The sequence below is a fragment of the Cnephaeus nilssonii genome (assembly GCF_951640355.1).
Source record: "Cnephaeus nilssonii genome assembly, chromosome: 2".
Classification (NCBI taxonomy): domain Eukaryota; kingdom Metazoa; phylum Chordata; class Mammalia; order Chiroptera; family Vespertilionidae; genus Cnephaeus; species Cnephaeus nilssonii.
This window is the reverse complement of record NC_137073.1, coordinates 39,733,527-39,758,398: the sequence shown is the minus strand read 5'-3', so window position 1 is coordinate 39,758,398 and position 24,872 is coordinate 39,733,527. Positions and strand designations below refer to the sequence as shown.

The window sequence follows — 24,872 nt, the reverse complement described above, 5'->3', positions numbered from 1 at the left end:
CATAGTAAAGTAGTTCAAGATGTTTCCGTGAAACAAAAATACTTGTTTTCTTGCAGTGATCTTCCCAGCAAATATCTAACGAATGCCTATGTAAAAGCATTGGGACTCATGCAGGTTCTCCATGTTGAGTCCATCAGGTACATCTTAAAGAGGATTTTTCCCTGCAAAGAAACTGATCAAGTCATTATCAATGAACTCAAGCTTGGTAGTGCTTCCAATAGGGGAAACAAGTGAAATAAGCATTAAGACATGCTCACTGCAAATTTATCCTATATCGTGAGTTGTAGTAGGACATCATTTATGTGTGAAATCTCTGGAGTGCTGAGACTGCAGACCCAGGAATAGCATTTCTATGAAGCTCCCATAAAATATCAGATTATAAGACTTTGGTCCAGGTAATTTGATTATATGTCCATCCACTGCTTGTATCCAATTAACAGGGAACTACAACTGGCCGAAGAAATTAAATCAAATGAACAATTGTGCAAAATGTCTGCAGAAAGTAGTTCCCCAGTACCATCACTAGAGAAAGTAGTTTAAAATGTTATCATTAGCAAATATTTATTGCAAATCATTTGGCTAGATGGTGCTTAAAATTAATGTTATTAGAATTCCCAACGTAAATATCTTAAAATCTATCATTAAATAAAAATAGAAGAGTGAAAAAGGAGAGAGGAAAAAAAGAGGCTTAAAAAGTATAAACCACAAGGAAAGCTTAAGGCTGGAGAGGGGGGTGGAGGGTGGGGAGGGTGTGGGGAGACAAGGCCCAAGAAGTAATGGGGACCCAGATCACGCAGGGTGGGCATGAGGAAGTGACCGAAAAGTGATCTGACATCAGGTGAGAACCCCAGGCAAGAGTTGGTGAAACTGAAAAGAAATTGGACATTCCTATTGGCTCCATAAGTACCTGTGGGTTACGGCAGGGAAAGTGAAATGCGTCGCTGATATGGAGAAGTCATTGCTGATAATTTTGAGAAGAGAGGATGACAGAAAACGATTGGAATTTTCACCAGATGAGCATGCAAACCATCCAAAAAGTCTTTCGTGTCGAAACTGGCCATGGCTCTCAGACAATCAAATAGGCAACCACTTTCCGAACCACTATGAACGGACTGGGAAGGATCTGATGGTGAAGAATATTAAAGGATGTAGGAAAGGGCTGGAGAAAGAAGGGAGTCCTCTGGCAGAAAAAGATGAGAATGGAGAATACCTCCACCTGGACTTTGTCCCAGGCACCTGCGCCCGCGGGCTGCAACTGTTCTCAGAGGCTCACGAAAAGCCCCTCTAGCACCTGGACCATGAAGCCTCCTGGCGAAGCCTAGGGCACGAGCACCTTTCTGACCAACAAGCTCTCGCAAACAAAAGAGCGTTCCCATGACAGCAAACATCTTTGGGTCTCCTTCCACTAGGGAAGCCTACGTGACCTCTCTCTATATATCAACACCGGTTACTAACCCCCAGCAGGAAGTTCGACCTGCGCTTGAATGACCTGGTGTCTACCTACCGCGCGCTGCGCTGTTACTTGTATAAAAGCGCGGATTCTGCCGCTTCTGCACGGTCACGTCCACCCCCAGCACCAGCGAGCGGACAGCGTGTTTGGTCACTGCACCATCACTGACATTCAGAAACCCGGGGAGGGCCACAAGCACATCCACGGGGGCAAGTGGACAGCGAGCAACCTGTGGCTGAGCACCCGAAGCAAGGGGGCGACCAGCACCCTGTTCGACAAGATCCACTGGATCCTCATGCAGAGCCTGAGGGCCTGGCGCTGGTGATGAACAACGACAAGCGCTGCTCCGAATGTTAGGGATACGACATCGTCACAGATGACAGGCTGGAGGGTAAATGGTCCAGATCTCTCGCCTCCAGCAGGGCCAGCGATCAGATCGGTGCCCTCAAGGTTGCGGTTCCTAACAGAGAAACTCCGGACTGTAAATGGACCAAGTCCCCTCCCTCCCCGCAAAGGAAATTCTGGGCAATTATGAAATTCTGTACGGAGAAGAGCTGGAGCAGGGTGACGGGCTGATGGAGGGCTGAGAAGTTGTTCAGGCCAGTCGCCAAGGCCCCAAGGGGGACGGTGGAGTGACTGCGGGGAAAACGGTCCTCACAGCCCCTAAGTGACAGCAGCAAGGGCAAACCTCCAACCTGGACCCTCCCAGAACCACTCACTGCACCCAGGCCCTCCCCGAAGACCTATACTGACATTTCCTTTTTCTAGAACTTTATTTTCCCTTTCCTAAGCCCTGCAAATAAATAAAGGCACTTCTTTGGGAGGAAGCGGAAGTATAAAACACTACCTTTTAGGTTTTTGCTAAGTGCTTTATTTTTCTTTATTATTTTTCCATTTTGAGTCCACAGAGGTAAAGCACCAAGCCCATCCAGGAAGAGAAGTAACCAAGCTCAACTACAAACTACTTAATTCTTGCCCTAGTATGAGGAGCAATTGGTTCATATTTTCAACTTATCCTGATGAGGTGTCTGTTGTTGTTGTTGTTAATTTTTCTCCCAGAGTCCTTAGAAACTGAGAACATTCCCCCAGTGATAACAAACTTTTGAAGAATTCTGAAGTTCATTTTATATTAAAACGACACTATCACCACTTCAAATAATTGATGGGGCTGCTTAAGAAAAGAGCCATCACTAAGGTAGCTGAACGATTGGGGGAACTGTGTTCCTTGGAGCCACCTGCATAGAAAAGCCTCCAAAAGATTTTTTTTTTAAGTCTACCTATTGAAGTTGACTTTGGAGTATCATTCCTTCAGTTAACATGTTTGCTTGTATTCCAGGGAAGACTTGGCAGATAAGATATATTTAAGATATAATTCCAGTTCTACATTCAGTCAGCATTTTCACACATCTGTTCTCTTGGCATTTCATTGCTCTTAATTTCCAGTTTTGATTGTGGGATATTTGGAAGAGATAACTAACAATGGATGAATGTTTCTTTTCCTGGGTCCTAGAGGCTGTGTGTGTTCAAGTGGATTTATTTCATCACACAGCTTTGCCTCAGAAAAGCAAATTATTACACGGCCAGATCTTTTTCAAGAAATATTTGTTGATGATGAGTGCCCCTCTACAGGATATATATAAAGGATCTTGCCATTTGTGAGCCAAATTTAGTAGTGCTTTGAGTTAAAAAGGTTCTCATGCTTTCATTTTCCCTTTCATCCTAAATGATTTCTTCCTTTTGCTAAATGATTTCCTTTGCTCTTAAATACATTTCAAAGTTATATTGACTCTCCGAACTTGAAGGTAAAAAAAAACCAAAAAACTAGTATCACCAGTTCCAATTTCCTAACTGGCTATCCTTCAAGCATTTAATATTAAGTAGATAGATTTGCAATTCAGAACAAGTTCTCCCATAGAGGTAAGGTACAGAAGACCGTATTCCTCCAGGCTTCCCCATGCGGATGACCTAGCTCCTGTCAGAACATGCACTCTGTCCTCCAGCTAAGGATGCAGATCAACCTCTGCTTGGTGGTACCTGGAACACGTGGTAAAGAGAGAGGCAAAGTGGACATTTGTGGGCATCACATTGTGATAATTCTCTATAACGACTTAAGAGATGGATTTTTCTCTTTTTATCCATGCTTCCCGAATAATGCTTTATGATAACAGAAGTGTCCTCGGATTTATTCAAATATGTCCCTCCTAAAGGTTTCTGTGGCCAATGAAGTTGAAGGAATTCGGGGCCTGGTTAAGCAGGTCCCGCCCTCTGGGATTTTCAGGATTTCTAACGTGGGACATCCATCCTCTGTGAATCTGAGTGGGGGCTGTCATGTGCAGGGTTCCCTTCACTTCCAGAACCTCTGACCAGGGTTCTCTGGGGCCCTAGTCTCCCCGGAACAGCATGTAGAAACCGTTCTGATTACTCTCTGAGTATCTTCAACTGGGCAGGGCCAAGAGAATCCCTGTCCTGGGGGTAGTGCCTCCCAACTGGAGTCTATGCTATCTCTTTTTATACATAAATTATTCGTAAGTTGGGGCTGAGACGATTCCTTTTAACTGAGCACTTCCTAATGAGAGGACCTATGCATTAATGCCAAAAAAAAAAAAAAAAGCCCTAACCAGTTCGGCTCAGTGGATAGAGCATCGGCCTGCGGACTGAAGGGTCCCAGGTTTGATTCCAGTCAAGGGCATGTACCTTGGTTGTGGGCACATCCCCACTAGGGGGTGTGCAGGAGGCAGCTGATCGATGTTTCTCTCTCATTGATGTTTCTGACTCTCTATCCCTTTCCCTTCCTCTCTGTAAAAAAAAAAAATCAATAAAATATATTTTAAAAAATGAAGATAACCATTCCACAAACCAGCCAATACAATTCTGTTGTCTTAAAAGTAGGCTTAGGTCCTGGCCACTGTTGTGCAGTAGTTAGAGCGCCAGCCCATGCACCGAAGGGCCATGGGTTTGATTCTGGTCAAGGGCACATACCTCAGTTGCAGGTAGATCCCCAGCTCAGTGGGTGTGCATGCAGGAGGCAACCAATCAATGTGTCTCTCTCACATCAATGTTTTCCCCTCTTTCTCCCTTCCTTCCTCCCTTCCACTCTCTCTAAAAATCAGTAAAAAAATTACCTTTGGATGTTGATTAACAACAGCAACCCAAAAAGTAGAATTAGCCCTGGCTAGGTGGCTCAGTTGGTTGAGTATTGTCCCAAAAGGTTGCAGGTTAGATTCCCATTCAGGGCACATACCTAGGTTGTGGATTCCATCCCCAGCCCAGGCATGTGTTAGAGGCAGTAGATTGATATTTCTCTCTCATATTGATGTTTCCCTTTCTCCCTTCCTCTCTCTCTAAAAATCAATAAAAGCATATCCTCCGGTGAGAATTTTTTTAAAAGGTAGTATTAGATCCATTTGCAGAGAATACTATCAGCTGTATAATAAATAGATACTAATTTTATTCCAAATATATAGCAATTACCTAGAGATATGACTAAAACATATAAAAACAATCAACCTTTCTTTAAACCTAGTTTAAAGAAAATATTTTAATGACAAGGGAAAATAACAAAAACCTGGTTGATAATATATTTTTGTACTCATAAGGTACTTTACGTGTTTCATACTAGACTTTTAGACTATACAGCAAGGTCACAGAGTGAAATGCCAAGGTACTGAATTGCAGCAGCCAGGAAAGTGTTAGGGACTTATATATAAAAAGCCTACAGAGTCAATTGTTTCTGGAGAGCAGTGTCATTATTGCAGTTCAAACATCCCTAGAAGTGACTTCATTTCGGCCAAAAGTCAATGATTATCATCTCCATCCATTGCTTCAATGCAATTCTTTTATTTTAAATATATTTTATTGATTTTTTTTTTTTTAGAGAGGAAGGGAGAGGGATAGAGAGTTAAAAACATCAATGAGAGATAAACATTGATCAGCTGCCTCCTGCACACCCCCTACTGGGGATGTGCCCACAACCAAGGTACATGCCCTTGACTGACCCTTCAGTCCACAGGCCGATGCTCCATCCACTGAGCCAAACTGGCTAGCACTAATGCAATTCTTAAGGAGGTAGCATGAACTGTGCGAGTTACATCACAAGCAGATGGAAAGGCGGCAAGCTTGGGCATTGTGCAGATTACCTAGACCAGAGGAATGCTGACTGTCACCTGAGAAGATAGCATGTACAGATAAAAGGGCTGAAATATTTTTGCATTTGCTATAGCAGTTCTGTTGAAGAAGCAACTATTCCAACACAGATCAAAATGGTTCACAAAGAACCTAAAGAGAATGCAGAATGAGGATTACGATGATGAAACTCCAAACAGGACCAGGAAATAAACACTTCCAATAAAAAAATTAAAAAAACACACACACAATTCTGACAGTTCTTTCATGAGGAGAGAATTGAGTATAATCTAAATGCGTGGTTCTCAAACTTTTGTCTCAGGAACCCCCCTCACCATTTAAGAATGAGTAAGGACCACAAAACACTTTTGTTTATTTGGATTGTAATTACTGATATTTACTGTATTAGAAATTAAAAGTAAGACATTTTTCAGATATACATACAAATTTAGTGAGAAAACTGGCATTGTTTAAAATTTGTAACTCATGATGCTTAAGAAAAGACAGCTAGATGCCCTTTTCTGCTTCTGTATCCAATCCCCTGCCCTGTCATGTGGCCCCTGGAAAATTCAATTGCAGTCAGAGAGAGAGTGAAGAGATAAAGAAGGTCTTAGTACTATTAGGAGAAAAGTTTGACCTTGCAGACATCATGAAACAGTGATGGGAACCCAGAGGAGTGCCTGAATAGTACTGTGAGACCCAGTGAGTTAAAAACATTGTATGTCCAATATATTTACAAATATGTGCATATATCAAAATCCTCTCTAATAAAATAGTAATATGCAAATTGACTGCATCTCCACTACACCCACAGGCCACGCCCACCAGCCAATCAGGAGCAAGTATGCAAATTAACCCAACCAATATAACTGCAGCCACGGAGAGAGCAGGAGGCTTGAGTTGCCCCAGGCGATGGAGGAAGGCAAGCTTTCCACCTGCCCTGGCCTGCCTTGGCCTCCTCTTAAGGCTACAAAGTTTCAATTATAGAAGATAAATAAATCCCAGATACCAAAGCCTCTGCTTGGGTCGCCGGGGACCAGCCTGAAAACCACCACAGGCCTCTTGCCCAGGCCACCCCATGCCCCAAGAGAACCCCCACCCTGATCTGGGACACCCTTCAGGGCAAACCAGCCAGCCCCCACCCATGCACCTATCCTATCTAATCCTATCTAATAAAAGAATAAAATGCAAATTGACCATCACTCTAACACACAAGATGGCTGCCCCCATGTGGTCAAAGATGACTGCCCCCATGTGAACACAAGATGGCCGCCACAAGATGGTCAGCAGGGGAGGGCAGTTGGGAGGGACCAGGTCTGCAAGGGAGGGCAGTTGTGGGTGATCAGGCCAGCAGAGAAGGGCAGTTGGGAGAGACCAGGCCTGCAAGGGAAGGCAGTTGGGGGTGATCAGGCCTGCAGGGGAGGGCAGTCGGGGTGACCAGGCCAGCAGAGGAGGGAAGTTGGGGTGACCAGGCCGGCAGGGGAGGGCAGTTAGGGGTGACTAGGTCTGCAGGGGAGGGAAGTTAGGGGTGACCAGGCCGGCAGGGGAGGGCAGTTAGGGGCAAACAGGCTGGCAGGGGAGCAGTTAGGCATCAATCAGGCTGGCAGGGGAGTGGTTAGGGGGTGATAAGGCTGGCAGGCAGAAGTGGTTAGGGGCAATCAGGAAGGCAGGCAGGCGAGCAGTTGGGAGCCAGCAGACCTGGATTGTGAGAGGGATGTCCGACTGCCCGTTTAGGACCTGGATCGGGCCTAAAAGGGCAGTCGGACATCCCTCAAGGGGTCCCAGATTGGAGAGGGTGCTGGCTGGGCTGAGGGACACCCCCTGCCCCCGTGCACAAATTTTGTGCACCGGGCCTCTAGTACTATATATAGATACAGTCTTCTCAGGTTAGCTACTTACTATCATGTAGGTAGATAATTTCTTAGTGTAAGTTCAAAAACTCTGCTCTGTTCATTTCTTTCAACTGTATAAAGTCTGTGATACACATTGCAAGCCAGAATGGCAATAAAGTTAAACAGATCACATTTGTATGTGTTCCGTTTTATACCGGAGACCCAACAAGATGCAGTCCTGACTGTCAACACTAAACGTTATATTTTCACATGTGGTACTATTGTGTACTCATGATGAGGTAGATGGAGTAAGCATTATTCTATTTTATAGATGAGAAAAGTGCACAGAGAGGGGTAAGTGACTTATCCAAGTACCATAACTAATCCATGACAGACCTGGGACTGGATCCAGCCCAGTGCTGCTATGGGCTTATCACTGGGCCAACACACGGTGCCAAAACACATGGTGGAAAAGTGGAAATTATGGCTGGGGTGTTATGTTGCCTGATTTGTTTCTCTGTAATTTTCACTTACTCTGCCAAATAGCTATTTTGGTAGATATGTGGTTGGTGCTTTGATATTAGTTTGCTAAATGTTCTGTTTTAATATTTTGAAAATGTGTAATTACTCCCTCTGGCTTTAATTTTCCTTACATGTAAGGTTTGGATCAAAATACCATGAAGGCTCCAGCAACAACAACATCTTTATCACTTATAAAAGAAGGCATATCAGAATCTAGAACTTAATTAAAAAATAAAAAAATGGTCTCCTCATATTGGACAACTTATATAAGAGCACTTCTGGTTTGCTCCATAATGGTGGATGGCATCAGAATTTTTTGGAAGCCAGGGGCAAGGGATGCTTGACTTCCTGCGACATTATGAAGAATACTACATAATAAGGTCTTGTCCCCACATAAGTTTGAAATATCCTGCTGAACAGCCACTTTGTCTATATTTTTTCTAACCTACACTGAAAAATGTGTGAAAAAAAAGTGTTAATAATATACACACAATACACACTTGAATTGAAAAACAGTGGCAGAAGCTAAAATTTAGAGTGTAATCTATTTTCTTTATCGTTGACACTATTACAGATGTCCCCCATTTTCCTTTCCTTTGCACCCCTCCACCCCATTTTCTTTTAGACCATGAGTTCTAAATCCTATGTTAATTGTCTGACATTCATAGTCACCGGATTTGGGGGGGGGGGGGCGGGGGAGGGGTGCGGGAAATCATGTGTTAACGGGCTACAGACTCAACTGTTGGTGAATCGTGCAATGTTATTCACTTTTAATATTTTAGAATATGATTGTCTCATGAATTCTCATTATCTTTTTTTATTCTTCTGTCTCATATCTTTAATTACAGAATCAAATAATGATTGTAGGATGTTAAAAGGTACTGGATGAATCATAAAAATACACATTTACTTATGAACTTTCCCTGTTTTATATTGTAGAGAAAAAATATGAAAACTGTATGCCAATAAAAAAATTTGATCCTGAAAACATTTTAGGGAATTAGAAATCTCTTTAAGAGGAAAATAAGAGTAGCCGTGTTTACTTTGTAAAAGAGATCATTAGCCAGAGACTTCCTGTTATGACCTTTCAGCAAAGGAAGTTATTCTGGTTCTATGAATTTCTATATTCCAGCTAAGCTCAATTACTTTCATTGTAAGGAATTCTATTAGAGCAGTTACAATAGCTACTATAACAGATAAACCCTGAAATCTCAGTAGCTTAACACTAATCTCAGTGGCTTAACACAAGTTTATTTTTCGCTCCTATAAATTCCAAACACTTTTCTTGTTCAGGTTATCTCTCTGCCAGGGGTAATTCAGGGACCCGGCAATTCTGCACCATGGGAGGAGCGTGACTCCCTGGCAGACAGCTAGCTGTCTCTTCCACAGGAACTGTGTTTTCAGGTAATCTCAACTTATCAGGAAAACTCAAGTCCAAGTATTTATACAGCTGACTTCAGAAAGCTCCTTCTTCTAGGTTTTGAGATAGACAAAAAGAAGAATCACCAGAAAATTGGAGTGTGGGAACTCCATGTCCAATAAATTATAGGAGAGTTGTGAAAGATCACAGTTCTGTAGTCAATGGAACACTCCAGAAAAAGGGTAAAATTACACATAGTACACACAAAGAAATTAGGATAGATTTAATAATAGATGTTAGGTAAATTATGCTATAAATGTGTCAATATATCTGAAAGTTACTCTACCATAACCCTAAAGAATCATCCTTATTTATTTTGCTGATGTTTGCATTTTAACACATGCGAATAAAAAGTTCAACTCTGTGGAGTGGAGGATGGCTTCAACAGAAACAAGTTTTTCTGGATTCTCTACCAAGATGGTGACAACGGTCTGAAGATCAAGCGGTTGCCATCATTACTTCTCCCCCTTGTTCTCAAGGATTAGACAGTGTACTGTCTACTCTATATTTGTTAGATATATACTAAGCTATCAGTCATTATGCATCCTTTTTGTCATAAAACATTTCACCATGACCTTAATTGTTATGTCGAATCTAAGTAATTTGGGTATATGACTGATACATTGATGATGGACACATATGAGACCAAACTGGTATAGATGTGGAGTTAAGCCATAATACTTTAATAATAATGGAGCACAGGATTTTTTGGTGTGTGTGTGTGTTTGTGTTTTTTTCAAAAAAGGTTAGAGATCTCTGGAGATGAACATAACTAAATTAGCAACAAAGATCACAGTGGTAGGCTGACTCTTTCCCCAATAGTGTCATGGTTATAGATGCTGAAATTGGGAAATAATGGTAAAATAGCATTGAAAAGGTACTCCTCTGAGGAAAGGGCATTCATTTACAACCACATCCCATGATGCTGCCAATATAAAAAAAATTTTGGCATTTACCATCAGATCAATCTCTGCCTTCATCATGTTTTTTCAGGACCTCAAGTTATCACAAATTTTACAAAAGAAATGCTAGCACATGTTGGAGTGGAGAATAACTTTTTAGTTACTGCTGGAAAAACTAAGGGCTTGGCTCTAATCCTGGTATATATATATATATATATCCATTTATATTGAAATAGTTATTAAAATAAATTTGTGATAGACTAGAGTACATGCATCTTTATTAACACATTGAAAAACAAGAAGCCAACAAGGTCCAGTGATAAGTTCTGATAACTACCTTAGTTTCAATGCCTATTCATTCGAATAATGATAATGATGCACACATTTTCTTCTAGAAGTTCTGAGACATAATTAAAACTTAAAAATGTATAGATAATAAACAGTGTTTCATGTTTTTGTCCTAGGGACAAAACTGAGCTATGAATTTAAACTTATTGCAATTGCTTATCACTTATATAAAAACTAGGGGCCCAGTGCACGAATTCATGCACCTTGAAAGGAACCGTGGGCTGCGAGGCAGTGGTTGGCACAGGGGCGGGTCTCGGCCCATCCTCTGCCCCTACCTAGCCCCTCTCACTGTGGCCCCCAGTCCCCTGTCTGCCAGCAGCCCTGCTCCTACTGCCGCTGCTCCCACCTGCTGACGGGACTGGCCCCACTCACACCTGCTGAAGACACAGCAGCCCCTGCCGTATCGCCCCTCAGGAGCAGAGGGAGGTGGAGAAGCCCTCAGAAGCAATCAGGGCCGGCAGCTGCCACTTGCACCCGCTGATTGCACCAAGCGATCGGGACCGGCGCCAGGCACTGGCAACATGTGTGAGTGTGGTCGACGCTGGCAGTGGGTGTGAGCAGCGACTCTGGCACTGGCAGCGGGTGCGAGTGGGGTTCTTGCCGACAGCCACCACATGCACCCGCTGACAGCGCCAAATGATCGGGGCTGGCACCGGGCGCCAGGAGTGGTTGCCAGCAGCAGCTCCAGCACCAGCAGTGGGTGCGAGCGGGGCTGGCGCTGGCAGCAGGTGCAAGCGCCAGGTGCGACTGTGGTGTGGAGAGCAAAGAATTTTCAGTAACCACCAGAGGCTCGCCCTGATGACAGCGACCGGTGCCCCATTTTGGTCTGGCGCCCCTGCTCACCTACTCCATCCCACAGCGGCTGACGCCTGCCATGTTTCGCGCATGCCCCCTGGTGGCCAGTGCACATCATAGCGACCGGTTGTTCAATTGTTCGGTTGTTCTGCCGTTTGGTCTATTTGCATATTAGCCTTTTATTATATAGGACTATGTATCCAATGTCAACTATGAGACAGACAGTGCTTGGTCCTAAAGAGACGATATTTAAAAACAACAAAAACTCCAAAATATACCTCTCTCGTCATGAAACTGATATTCTAGGTAAGGTGACAAATCAACAAATACTTCCATAAATGTAGAAATCAAACCAATAGAGATTTTATAAAAGAAAATGCACAGGACTATGAGAATACATAATACTCTGGGGGTCAGGGTAGAACTTCTTTATTCCTTTTTTTTTAATATATTTTATTGATTTTTTACAGAGAGGAAGAGAGAGGGATAGAGAGTTAGAAACATCGATGAGAGAGTAACATCGATCAGCTGCCTCCTGCACACCCCCCACTGGGGATGTGCCCGCAACCAAGGTACATGCCCTTGACTGGAATCGAACCTGGGACCCTTGAGTCCGCAGGTCGACGCTCTATCCACTGAGCCAAACCGGTTTTGGCAAACATTTTATTGATTTTTTTACAGAGAGGAAGGGAGAGGGATAGAGAGTTAGAAACATCGGTCAGCTGCCTCCTGCACACCCCCTACTGGGGATGTGCCTACAACCAAGGTACATGCCCTTGACCGGAATCGAACCTGGGACCTTTCAGTCCGCCGCCAACGCTCTAGCCACGGAGCCACACCGGCTAGGGCTAGAACTTCTTTAGATGGTTGATTTCCACATGAGAATGGAAGGATATGTCAGAGTGACCTACACAATGGAAGTGGGAAGCAGAAACCTATGACTGGAGCATAGAAAGCAAGACATAAATGATGTTAAATTAAATGAAATCATATTATCAGCTAGAAGGCTGGTCACACAAAGACTTAAAGCTTCTTCAGCTATTTCCACCTTTACATTGAAATCAATGGGAGGACACTGACTTCAGATTTTTGTTTTACATAATCACTCAGGTTGAAAGAGGGAAAAAGCCCAGTGGATGTCAAAAAAAAAACCTATGGGAAGCTACTGCCTTCACTCTAATAGGTTTCCCTAGTTTTCAAGGGAACTCAGTGTAATTATATAATGGAAAACAACTTATTTACAAAATAGAATTGAATTTCACATGCCACAAATTTTCCTGATGTTATTACAGTTACGGCTTCTACTTTTTTTTAAAAAAATGCTATTTTCATATATATTCAACACCACATGTACACGGTGGTATACCTACCACCTCTTGAATGGGTACTCCTTAGGTTAAAGAAAGTAAGTCATGCATTCCACTACTTCCCTATCCTTTCTGCATGTTCCCCCGGTGAAATTTTAATAAAAATTAAGTACCACTAGTTCAAGTCCTCTTTTCCCTTATCTTTGAAATGCTCCCAGCAAGGAAGCATCTGAAATTTGTCATGACATAACTCACGATGTCGCACACAAGAGTGAACCCTCAACCATCTGTGAACCAGAAATTTTATTTCCATCAGCAAATACCCACTTTCATGAATGCCTTATCTATTTCATAAATCAAGTATTTTAGGAAATAGTAGCCAGTACTTAGTCTGTCCACATTTCTGTGGATTACTTAAATTTCAGAATTTAAAAGGATTCTGTAATTGTGAGGTCTGATGATATCGGCAATATTATAATATCCGAGCTCCGGTTAAACACTTGTGTGAAACTTAAACATGATTTAAATTCTAGTTTCTAAGATTTATTTCTCCCTGCTACTATTGTACAAAACCACTATTAATATGCTGTGAAATGAGACATCTACAGCATCACTAGTAAAAGCCTTTAAGTGGTAATCCTTCTGAATCCTTTCCTGTAATAGCTGAACATTTGCTGTACAAAACCAATGAAATTCACACATGCTGCTACAGAGTGGTGGAGAGATTATTACAGCATTTTCCCTCCAAAGTACCTTAGGCTTTGGATGATTAGAGAATAGTCGTATGTTCTAAACTTCCTGCCAACAATGTGGCTTTTAGTTGCATTGGACTGAGGACAAATTGTAGCATAATGTATGTTGACAGTTTAATAACATGGGTTACTATCCTTGGTGTACTTTATGATGTAATACATCCTTATAGGTGTCTCCAGAGAATTGTGCTATGATTTTCAAGGCACAGAAAATTCAATCAACTAAAACCGTCTGAGTAAGATTTCTGCCTTCTGTATACTTTGGACATTTTCCTAAAAAATAAATAGGTGTTACCCTTCTAAAACATTTTCCTGACATGACTTTTCTGTTTTTCTTCTCAAGCTGTAGACTTTTAAGATTGGGAGGTACAATTTTTATTAAATTATACATTAAAAATATAAAAGTCTCTTTCTTTATATAATAGTCTTTTTCAGGTCTCAGAGGTAAAGCTTCTCTTCTATAAAGAGCTGTAATTGTGGTTTCAAAAATCTCATTAAATATTTAGATCTTTTAAAGCACAAGTGTTTTCTGTTGAGGTTTAAACACATTTAGGCTAATTATTTCTAATGTTTTGACCATTGTACAAATACTTGTAGTACTAAATAACTAACAGCATAAAACAAAATACCAAGTCTTATGTGCAGAATTCATGTAATTACTCCTGGATTTACTTTTTATCAAGATATTTCTATATGAAACAAAAATAGCAATACAATGTATTTTTAAAGTGAGAAAGTCATAAAACATTATTAAGTGAGTGCAATTCTAAGTACAGATGTTACTTTATGTAGCCTTACTCCTTCTTTGCTTGCATTTATACAACCATAAACACAATAAAATATTCTTGTTCTCATATACCAAGCCCACTGTGATTCCATGCTGGACAATTGCATGACACCTTAGTGATTTGCAGAAAAGAAAACACACTACAATATTCTAAAAGAAATATTCTCCCAATACCACTTTATTAACATTTTTTAAAAGACTCGTTTTATCATACACACACAAGGTGAAAAAGGAGTTAGAGAAAATTACTAGAAGTCACCATCTTCCATAACCGCTACCTTTTATTCCGTTTTGTCTTTTTAAAAAGCTAGATAATATGGGAAAACAGAAAAGCCTAAAGCAAGTTCCTGTCCTAAAGGTTAGAGGCATTTTATATAAAGTACTCCCTATGCAGTTGCAGGTACTGTGTAACACATTGGACATACACTATTTCCTTTACTGCTCCAAGCAACCCAGAGAGGACAGTTCCCTTATTATTATTATCTCCCTGTTATAGGTGAGGAAAGCGGGGTCAGAAAGCCGGCAGTTCACCTAAGATCTTAGGGCCAATAGGTGGTAGAGTTAGGATTCCCACCCAAGCGCACAGAATTCCAGGCCTGGAACAAACTGTTTTCCTCAATTGGCCAGGCAACTGATTTAGAAATTTTTTAAATGCATGTGTGGGTATTGTAATTAAAAATAATGCAAGCCCATATAAAGAGCATTAAATGTTGTTCACTGTTTGCTTGAGGACTAAAGATACTCAGTCACTGGGGAACTCTTCTGAAATTCCTGAATTTCAGAGCGCTCACCCAGGGCAGAGCAGTTCCTTCTGTCCCCAACAACTCTGCAGGCAGTCCTGCTCTTGAAAATCTTATGTCACTCAAATGATCTCATTGTTACCATTATTATGACATTTTCTAGTGGCAACTCAGAGCCAAACTGTGTATGTGTTCAAAGCAAACATAGAGAAAGCCAGCTTCCCAAGATTTTGTGAAGCCCCTGGAAGCTGAGAGAGTGATCTGAAAAACAAATTGGAGCATAGCGTGTGTGAGGCTCAACCCGGAAAAAAAAAGGGAATGCCCTTGAATTCTAACCCACACTGAACTTTTTGGTTCCAGTGTCTTTGTTGCTATTTCTAACTTTTTTGGCCCAGCGCTTGTGTGCTTTCCTCTTCCCCGGGGGTTCCACGGAGCAGGCTTGGCTGGGAGAGGTCCCAGCAGAGAGCAGAGGTCTGAGGATTACTGAAGTGGTTTTCTTTTTAATCACTTATGAAAACAGAGACAAAGCCAATCACCAGCCACGTGATTTGCTCTAAGTCACCGGGCCCCTAAATTCCACAAAGAAAGCCAGGCCAGCTCCTTCCCAACAGTGCTGTCTTTTGAGCTCCTCTCAAGTTGAAGAACCTTACTGCTCTGGGAAGGGGAGGGAGGCAAAGGAAAAATAGTACTTGCACACACGAGTAAAACGGAGAGAACACAGTGAAACTCTCACGCTCAAGCAGAGTGCATGCCTATGTGTCTCTACTCTTTTCCAGCACTTTGAAAATGTCTGCCTGCTTTATTTCCCAGGCGATGAAGCTTAACACAATCTCTATCCCTTCCTCTCATAGCCCCGTGATATTTCTTCTGTGGGGTGTGCAATCAGAAAGTACTCCTGAAAAGCTAAATTAGAAACAGAAGATGAAGAGACGGAGATGAATCTGATTGCATGGGTCCTTGCTAAAATTTAATTAACTAGCATTTAACTAAATACTCTCTAGGCAATTGCAGGGAGAGGAGAAAGGCCCTAAAAAGGAGTCACAACTTCAACACCCTAGTGGCCAAGCATTCTTTGAAATTGTCAATGGTTTCACATGAAGTCCTCACCCCAAAACAACAACAAAAACCCTGATGATTAGCACAAAGGATTAATGTCATTTTCTTGTGTATTCATAATTTTCAAGAGTTTAGCCCAGGTGCCAATATTCATACCCACCCACCTCAATCAACGCCCCCCCGCCCCCGCCACCTTTGAAAAAGAAAGTAATCTGTAAACTCAAACCAAATGTTTTCCTTTTTTTCCTCTCTCAGAAACATCAGCAGACTCTGTCAAGCACAGGCGAGATGCCAGCTGCAGCAAGATGACACCAACCCCAAGATGTGGGACTTGGCTGTGTTCCTCTGAGGCTTGCACAGAACAGTATTAGAAGTGGTTTGTGTTTATGCCTGGAACACTGTGGGTATTAGCTATTCTTCTAAATCTACATGTGCATGGTGTTTTCTGGTTTTGCAAATGTACAGACTCATTTCTCAACACATTTGGGCTTCTTTCCCTTTCAATTGCCCAATCCCTTCACTCCAAAACCTGGGTCTGTCCTGTCCTACTTCTCTCTCCCCAAAACTAGACTCTAACCAATTGGATAGAAGCTTTCCAGTCCCTTTCTAAATCAGGTCCATCTTCTTGGAGGTCAAATTCCATTGCATATCTAAATTATAGTTATAATATATAGGATCTAAATTAAATGTTTATTTTTTTATCCTCACCCAAGGGTATTTTTTCCATTGCTTTTCAAAGAGAGCAGAAGGGAGAAAGGAGAGGGAGGGAGGGAGGGAAGGAGAGAGAGAGAGAGAGAGAGAGAGAGAGAGAGAGAGAGAGAGAAGAACATCTATGTGAGAGAGGCACATTGATTGGTTGCCTACCGCATGATTGGAATCAAACCTGCAACCCAGGTATATGCCCTTGACCCAGAATCGAACCCGAGACCCTTCAGTGCTCAGGCCAATGTTCTAACGACTGAGAAACACCAGCTAGGCCTTAAACTAAATGTTTATTAATTAATGTATAAAATGCAGCACAATATTACAACTAGTGGCCCGGTGCACATTGAAAGGAAATTAATTAGAAGAAATATTTTAATATCTCTATTTGCCCTTTCTCTATAATAGAAGTGCCAACCAAATTCAGCACCAACGATGACAGATCAAAACACACACGTGCGATTGGCGCCAGCAAGAGCTTTATATGTATTGTGCATGTGTGAGTCAACTTAGCCTTTTATATAAATAGAATAAACTTGCTTAATTAGAAATGCTTTCTGATTTAGCTAAACTTTTTCCAGCCCAATGAAGCACCCCAACTTTTCTTTCAGGTAATTGTCAGCAACACAGCAGTAAATATCAACACAAAGCAGATTATTATTATAGATCACACAGGGAGAACAAAGGTTAAAATATTTAACTGAGCTGTGTTTGACTATATTCTGCGCAGTGAGAAAACCTGAAGTCATTTTCAAGGTCTACCACTTCTTACTTCTTTTCAGTCAGGTCAAGTTTCTAAGCATTCTAAATCTATGTTTTCTGGCTAATGAAAAGAAAATAGGATTCTACCGAGTCTTCTATCTACCTACTTCAGGACTTCTGTGAGGATCAAATGAGATGAGGCATGGGAAAACACTTCACAGACATTTGGTTAAAGTGTGAAATGTTTGCACCTGGCTATAAAGCAAGTCATGTTCCTGGGCTAAAGAAACTCCAAGGAGGCTAGTTGCTAGGGAGAGGAAGCCAGGCATCGCTACATGACATCATTACCCGAAGCCCACAGCAACCGTTTCTGGGCTGGGCTGGGCTGTGGGCCGCATTTTACGCCATGGGGTTTTGGCAGCATTGGCTGTGATTTGGTGGGGTGTTGCTCCAGGGTGATAGCAGGGCCTCGGTTCCACTTGGGGGAAGCCGAGTGTTGGTTTGTGGGTGCCAGGTCCACGATGCCGACCATTGTGTGTCATGGCAGCTCCTGCATTGAGTGTCTGCCCCCTAGTGGTCAGTGTATGTCATAGTGACCAGTCAGACAGTAGGAGGGACACTTAGCATATTAGCCTTTTATATATCTACTAGAGGCCCGGTGCACGAAATTCATGCAACGGGGGGGGGGGGGGGGTATCCCTCAGCTCTGCCTGCACCCTCTCCAATCTGGGACCCCTTGAGGGATGTCCGACTGCCCGTTTAGGCCTGGTCCCTCCCAACTGCCCTCCCCTGCTGGCCATCTTGTGGCGGCCATATTGTGCCCACATGGGGGCAGCGATCTTTGACCACATGGGGGCAGCCATCTTGTGTGTTGGAGTGATGGTCAATTTTCATATTAGTCTTTTATTAGATAGGATACTAATAAAAAGGTAATATGCTAATTAGACTGGAGACCTTCTGGACAAAGCCATGGAAGCAGGGCTGAGGCAGAGGCAGTTAGGGGTGATCTGGCCGGCGTTGGGGGGGGGGGGTAGTTGGGGGCAAGCAGACTGGCAGGGGGGGCAGTTGGAGGCGAGCAGGCCGGCGGGGGGGATAGTTGGGGGTGAGCAGGCTGGTCGGGGGGGGGGCAGTTGGGGATGAGCAGGCCGGCATGTGGGGTAGTTGGGGTGAGCAGGCCGGCAGGGGGCAGCAGTTGGGGGTGATCAGGCCAGCAAGGAGGGGCAGTTGGGGGCAAGCAGGCTGGCAGGCAGGTGAGCAGTTAGGAGCCAGCAGTCTGGATTGTGAGAGGGATGTCCGACTGCTGGTTTAGGCCCGATCCAGCAGTCAGACATCCCCCGAGAGGTCCCAGGTTAGAGAGGGTGCAGGCTGGGCTGAGGGACATCCCCCATGCATGAATTTTGTGCACCGGGCCACTAGTATAGATAATAAGTACCTAAGAGTTTGATTGGAATACTTACAGTTCTCAAGAACACTGAAGAAATGCTGTACATGTAATTTTATGTTCAAAAACATATATATATGAGCTAGGTATACTAGGATAATTTGAAACTAGAAAGAATCAATATTCCAAGATTTACTATTCATCAAGACTTATGATTTTTGTCCAATAAGGAAATTGATGTGACTGTTTATAAAGGCAGAAAACAAAACTGAAATGGTACTGTAGCAATTCAATTGGTTTATGTATTTTAGTGATGTGTTATTTGTACTTACATTTGGTAGGAGGCCTTGGAATTACATTATTTTAAACAACTTATAAAATAACAAGGCAACAATGGACAATACAGTTCCAAAAATCAAGAGCATCATGACACACCTTTCCCCAGTAAGTGACTCAAATCAATTGAATGGACCTTTTGAATAAAATTGGAATCTATGTGTATCTATGAAAGCTTTGGTTCATGGCTGAATGATTTCCAAGTGAAATAAAATGCCTTACTGGAAGAAAATAAGTCACTAGAAAATTCATGGTCATTAATGTGGTTAACACTAGTCAGCTAAGAGTGAGTTTACCTCCTATTAAGGCTGTAAAGCTATGACTTTTTTGCAAAACATACCAATGTAGTATCAAATAAGGAACTGATTATATTACAATTATAAGAGCCATTGCAAAGCCCTAAATATATCATTGGCAGGGTTCCTCCAAATTGAAAGTGCTAATCTCCAATACACATCAGCTCTGGCTTGGCTTGTCTTGTTAGGTAAACAAAATGTGTCTTGCCTGTCATTGCCATAAAATATTAATGCACTGGAAGTCTCTAAACCTTGCTAAGCATAAGGCCTATTATCACACTTAAGAGCAAAGCAATCTAATAAATTGCTGGCTGTATAAAAACTAAGTCAGCTGGCAGAGACAGTAATCTCCCTAAGGGATAGTAAGAGCCTCATCTTCAACTACAGCAGCTGCAGTTTCAGAGAAATTATGTTTCTTCTGCTCAGTAAAAATACATTCACGCTGAATTCTGTTATTTAAACTCTAATAGAATCATTAGGAATATCCATACATTATGAGTAATAGAAAATTAACTAAGAAAATCATCTACAATGCTGCCATATAATAGGCACAGTATTTTTATTAGGGTTGAGTTTTAGAGGGCTAAATCTGATGTAAAATCAAGCTGTTTATTTCTAACATCCATTTTGGAAGACGATGAACCCTCAACTCATACATAAATAATCGCATGTAAACACTGAGCACTGAGTTGATATCCCTAATTGAAAGCAATTCACTTGTTTGGCCCTGGTGTTGGGTCCTTCAGACAGTATATAATCATAAATGCAATACTGTACTCTTGCGAGGCACCTTACAATTGCTCTGTTGCTATTTTATGCTACATCTAACTAATCTCTGAAAATCATATGAAAGATATATTTCCAAATGGACCATACTTTTATCTACCCCCAGCCTCCACCCCACACACTCTCATTAATTAGTTAAATCAACATATTTGCAGTAACAGAGAAAAGATGGGCAGATAAATTTTTAAAATAGCAATAACAAATAATAATAACTGTTTTCACATATATATTTCATTTTAACCTCATAGTAACCCAGTAAGGTAAGCATAGTGAGACCTCTATGAAAAAAAATGAAGAAATAGATGATTTGTTCATAGTCAACCACTTAGCAAAAGGTGCCATCGGTTTTTAAATCCTGGTCAACAGACCTTAAACACGACATCTCTAAAGGTTTTGTTGTTGTCCTGTTTTATTGTTTTCAATTCTATGTACAATTTCCTCTTGCCAGACATACTACTTCCAATATTGAAAAGCATTTCGTTTCTTCAGTAATTTCTACCCAGGGATGATAATTTTAAGTTATGTAAGTTACATGATTAATGAATGATGTGTGCCTTTTATATGACCCTCAGTAATAAAATGTTGATGACCTGCACACAAGCAAAATGTGAACTAAATAAAAGCCCTGGTTATATTTATTTTTAATTCTCACTTGAGGAGTGAGGATATTTTTCCATTGATTTTTAGAAAGAGTGGAAGAGAGGGGGTGGGGAAGAAAGAGGAAGAGAAAGAAGAGAGGGAGAGAAATATCAATGTAAGAGAGACACATTGATTACTTGCTTCCTGTTCATGCCCTATCGAGGCGGAGATTGAACCTGCAACTGTGGTACATGCCCTTGACCGAGAATCAAACCCCACAACCCTTTGGTCCATAGGCTGATGCTCTAACCACTGAAGTAAACTAGCTAGGGCACCCCTGTTATATTTAGAAGTAATATTAGGAGTTGAAATATATTTAAATCATGAAGGGGGGGCGGACTTTTATAATGACTCAGAGATCATAGGCTCATTTAAACTTGCACAAAGACTAATGTGGGCATTTGAGATCCCTTACATGTAGGATGATGGGTGCTTTAGTAAAGAAACAAAGTCATCTTCTGTTTATTGTTTATGGTGATAACATTCTCAATAAGGCTATGCCATTTTCTCTATGTTGACAGGAACCTTAGTGTCAGAGAAACTAAAGAAAATGGTCATTATAATTAAGTGTGCATTATTTTGTCACTTAGGAGGAACTAAATCATGGTGAATCTAGAGCACAAAGATCTTCAGTCCTGTGAAAAGTGGATCTGAAAGTTGTAGTTACCTAATTGCACTGATAAGAGCTACAGTGGATTAGTGATATCAACCACTCTGAATTCCTGACACTTATTTCATTTGTTCAATCAGCTCATATCTGTTGACAACCTGCTCTGTATGCAGCATAATGTGAGCTGCTGAAGTTACAATGGCCATTAAGATTCTTCTAAGTGTCCACAGTTTTGTAAAGAAAACTTAATTAAATAAAGCATTCAGGTATGTTGATAATAGGGACAAAGTACTCAGTGACACACACAATGCAAAAATATTATAATTCTTAATTTTCTAAAATCAAATATAATCTGAACTCTAAGACTTTGTTTGCCACTGTTGGCAAGAAGGGCATTACCAGCCATATTGGCTTCCTCTCCTATGCAATTTGGTCTCAAAAAATAGCAGATCACCTTGTACCTCAGTGCACAGTGGTCATTCATAGTGTCATGGTTCTTCTGTTGCACTAAGCCAATCAAGCACTGCCCATCAGAGCTGGTCCCCACTATTTAATCCCCCTCCTCTGACCATTTTTTGTTGCTGTTAATCCTTACCCAAGGATTTTTTTTTTTAATGATCAAACTGTTTTTAATACAGGTTTGTCTGCGGTATGACAACTGACCAAATAAATGGTAAACATAATAAACCAGTTAGGAAGCTATTTCCATAGTCCATGTCAAGTAAATTATTGTGCACTGGACAAAGATGATGGAGTAGAAATGATTAAAGGAGTGAGATTCGGGCATATTAGGAGATAAAACCTACAGCTCCTGGCAAATGACTGGACATGGAGAGTGAGGAAAAGTAGAGACTCAAGAAATATTCCACAGTGTGAATTCTCTTATGATGAGCCACGTGTGCATGCTGCCTGCAGTCCTTACATTTATAGGGTCTCTCTCCAATGTGAATTCTTTGATGCAGGGTAAGAGAGCCACTATAGCTAAAGGCTTTCCCACACACATTACATTCATAAGGTTTATCTCCAGGATGACTTTGCTAGTGCTGAGCAAGGTCTGAATACTGGCTAAATGTTTTCCTGCAATCCTTACACATATAAGGTTTCTCCCCAGTATGACTCCACTGGTGTTGTACCAGCGATGAGATATTGCTAAAGGCCTTCCACATTCAATGCATTCATAGGTTTTCTCTCCAGTATGGACCCTCTGCTGCTGATCAAGGTATGCAATCTGGCTGAAGGCTTTCCTACACATTTTACACTCATATGGTTTTTCTCCAGTATGAACCCCCTGGTGCTGAGAAAGATGTGCATTCTGGCTGAAGGCTTTCCTGCATTTCTTGCATTCATAAGGTCTCTCTCTGGTATGAATCCTCTGATGCATGATTAGATAACCATGATGGCTAAAGGCTTTCACACACACATTACATATATAAGATTTCTCTCCTGTATGAATTCTCTGATGTTGAGCAGGAAATGAACCATTACTAAAGGCTTTTCCACATTCAATACATTTAAATGGTCTCTCTCCAGTATGAACCCTCTGATGTTGAGTCAGGTGTGCAATCTGGCTGAAGGCTCTTTTACACTCGTTACACTGATAAGGTTTCTCTCCAGTATGAACTCTCTGGTGTTGAGCAAGGTGTGCATTCTGGCTAAAGGCTTTCCCACATTCTTTATGTTCATAGGGTTTCTCCCAAGTGTGTTTTCTCTTATGTTGAGCTAGGTTTTCACTCTGGCTGACGGTGTTCCCACATTCAACACAGGCATAGGGTTTATCCCCAGTATGAATTCTCTGGTGAAGAGTAATGGGTGAACTCTGGTTGAAAACTTTCTCACACTCATTACATTTCAAAAGTTTCTTTTCTATATAGACTTTCTTAGGCTTCATTTCAAGAGATTTTTTTTTATATTTTCTTATGTATTATATGCTTATGTATTCTTTCTTTGGTGGGAAAACTCTGTTTTATAGCAAATATTGCATCCTGGTGGAAAGTTTTCCAAGATTTAGTATATTTATTACTTTGATCTTCAGTAAGGATTTCCTTATGAGTAATGATCAGTTGACAAGGATGTACCTCCTTAGTTGGCAACTGGTTGTTAAACCAGTCCCCACTTTTATAGTCTTCTATCAAATTGAGGCAATGGAGGCTATAAATAAGATGGCTTCTCCCTATTGTCACTACTTCGGATGATTCTTCATAAATAACTTGCTTTGATGAAAATTCAATGTTTTTAAATGCATATTCCCAATCAGAGCATGTGCCTCCTGTCCTAGCCTTCTTCACCATCCAGGGCTCTTTTCCTTGTTCCAGTAGTGAGATCATCTCTGGTTTAGAAACTGAACTCCTGCCAGTGATACCAGGTTCTTGTAGTTCTCCAACATCACCTTCCTGTACAAATTTTCTTCCTGTACAAGATTAAGCCATTCTCATTCCTCTTGAGAGAAATCTACAGTCACATCCCCAAATGTCACCAAATCCTTGGACATAGCTTTAAGAATTTAAGGATTTATGACAGCGCTTCTGTCCTCTTCCTTCAGGCTCCTCTCTAGTAGAAGGGCAGTATCTGGAGAAAAGAGAGCACTTCCTCCCTGCAGATGGGCACCTCCCTCCAAAGGTGGGATGAGGCCTGGGGCCCAGCATCCCCGCAGGCCAGGCAAGGGCAGACTCACAAAGGGGCCAAGTAGCTTGGTTGAGCAGCCTGTGCCAGCTACCCGAGGATATTTTTTCCATTGATTTTTAGAGAAAGTGGGAGGGATAAAAGGAAGGAATAAGAAAGAGAGAAAGAGAGAGAGAGAAAGAGAGAGAAACATCGATGTGAGAAAGATACATCAATGGCTTGCCTCTCCTACAAATCCCGACTGGGGCCAGAGATGGAAGCTGCATCCCATGTACATTCCCTTGACTGGGAATCGAACCTTTTCAGTATTCAGGCTGATACTGTCTCCACTGAGTCACACCAGCCAGGACCCCCTCCTCTGATCTTTGCCAAGGCTTCCAGGAAACCAAGCACTCAATGGTCACTTTCTACACTCCACAATATCTTACTTTCAAGTGCTATATCCACATGAGTTTTCATTCTCTACTCCCAAAACACCTGCAACATTATTTGCTTGCTCTTCTCTGTTTAGAATTATATTATCATTGGCACTAGCTGTTCTCTCCTACTGTGTAAACAAAAATCCAATATTCCTCTCTTGGTTGCTTCCTATAACAGTGGATGTAATAATGTATAGAAGTTCTGGATGATTCATGGACTCAGGTGCTCTAGACCCTCAAATAGAAGAAAAAAAACAACACTTACTTATGGTAAGACAAAAGAAAGTCAATTCAAATAAATGCATTACCAGTCTTTTCTTTCCCAAATTATAAACCCTATTCTTCTATG

The 24,872-nt window shown here is 41.6% G+C and overlaps 1 pseudogene across 1 annotated transcript; it reads left to right on the top strand.

The window, feature by feature from the left end:
- The first annotated feature begins 983 nt into the window (after nucleotides 1-983).
- LOC307110616 (polyglutamylase complex subunit TTLL1-like) lies at nucleotides 984-2,117 on the top strand (annotated as a pseudogene). Its single transcript has one exon. The product of its transcript is annotated as a polyglutamylase complex subunit TTLL1-like (transcript).
- The last annotated feature ends 22,755 nt before the right edge of the window (nucleotides 2,118-24,872 follow it).